At 35.6% G+C, this 1,682-nt stretch overlaps 1 protein-coding gene across 1 annotated transcript in view; it reads left to right on the top strand.

The window, feature by feature from the left end:
- Positions 1-1,682, top strand: part of Il1rapl2 (interleukin 1 receptor accessory protein like 2) — a 1,274,770-nt gene that overhangs the window by 783,976 nt on the left and 489,112 nt on the right. The gene's annotated exons all lie outside the window — the stretch shown is intronic.

Genomic DNA, 1,682 nt, shown 5'->3' with positions numbered 1-1,682 from the left:
CCAGTGACCTTTCTTGGCACACCTTTAATGAATGAGCACAACCGTCAACAAACTCAATTGTGACTATGTTTAGCGGTCCTCTTCATTATCTCTGTTCTATGATCCTTGAGCCTTAGGTGTAGAGGTTGCATTGCAGATGTGTATATGGAAACAGAGTCCTGTTCTTTAAAAGAGGTCTTTCTGTTTAGATCATTTGGATAACTCCTAGTAAACCGAATCATGGTGAGCTTCTTGTTATAGTGTTTCATCACCTTTGAGAGTAACATGTATCATGCATGACAGAGGATAGTATGGCATTACATGTTTCCCTCAAATGTAGAAATTGTCACAAGCTTCAGTGCCCATCCTCAAATAAGTCTTCTCTGAAGCTGAGTGAGATGGTACACACCTTTATTCCATAGGCAGAGGCAGATGGATCTCTGAGATTGAGGCCAATCTGATTTCAGGCCAGCTGGGGCTACAGGAAGACCGAGTCCCAAAAAGTCAAAATATATGTCTTCTCTGAATTTCCCATGTCATTCAGGATTCTTGTCTCCCCAGTTTATAGTGCTACACCAAACCCAGTAAGACTTACCTAGAGATTGGATGATGCAAATGAGGGGAAGGAAGAAATCATCAAGACTATCTTCACTGTTATAATTCCAACATTATTATTCTGTTTGTGGTAGACTCCAAACAAACATTCATCAGAAAAATGAATAGAAATGAATAGAAAATAAAATAGAAATGAATAGAAAAATGAATCATACACATTTCACATTTTGCCTTTTTATGTTAATATATACAGATTATCAAATTGGTGTACATGTTAAGAACTTAATTTGGGAATAGAGAATAAAAACAGCAAACTGTAATCATAATTTCACTGTTGGACACACGCAGTGTTGGATAGTTATATCAGCTCTCTAAGCCTTACTTTCTCTAACTCTGAATATGCAATAATTTTATATAACTACAAAATAGCAATGACAATCATGAGAGATTTTGAATAAAATACGTAGACTAGTGCTTGGCATAGATAGACTAGGCTAGAAAGAGTAGTTGATAGACTGCAATGCAATTAAATGTCTGGGAGATAGTATTTTATAATTGGTGCTGATAAGTGTTACAATCATCATTATAATTTTATATTATTATTTAACTTAAATTATTTTCAGCTAAATGCAATTATTATAGTATGCATAGAATAATAATTATTAATTCCACTAATTATTACTTCTTAAAGCACTTGAAAGAAAGATTGGATATCTACATTTAAATCAATGAGGGCATTAGTTTTTGCTCCTATCGTCCATGTACAGCACTGAAAAATGAGAAAAGTAGGGGCTGGAGAGATGGCTCAGCCGTTAAGAGCACTGAGTGCTCTTGCAGAGGACCCAGGTTTGATTCCTAGCACCCACATGCCAGCTACGAACCATCCTTAACTCCAGTTCCGGGGAATCCGATGCCCTCTTCTGACTCCCACAGCATTACAGGACACAGGTGCACTCACATACATGCAAACAATACACACATACATAAAATAAAAATAATAAAACATATTTTAAAAATGAGAAAAGTAAAAGGATTTAATCATACTAACCTCAATGATTCACCAAACAGAATCAGAAGAGGCTAAAGTACAATACAGTATAATGACTAAATGGTTTTTGCTTTCTTTGATGTATCATAGTTCCATGTAC

Source organism: Nannospalax galili, unplaced genomic scaffold (assembly GCF_000622305.1).
Source record: "Nannospalax galili isolate Female #2095 unplaced genomic scaffold, S.galili_v1.0 scaffold25, whole genome shotgun sequence".
In the NCBI taxonomy this organism is placed as follows: domain Eukaryota; kingdom Metazoa; phylum Chordata; class Mammalia; order Rodentia; family Spalacidae; genus Nannospalax; species Nannospalax galili.
The sequence above is the reverse complement of the archived record's forward strand: the minus strand, read 5'-3'. Positions and strand labels throughout refer to the sequence as shown.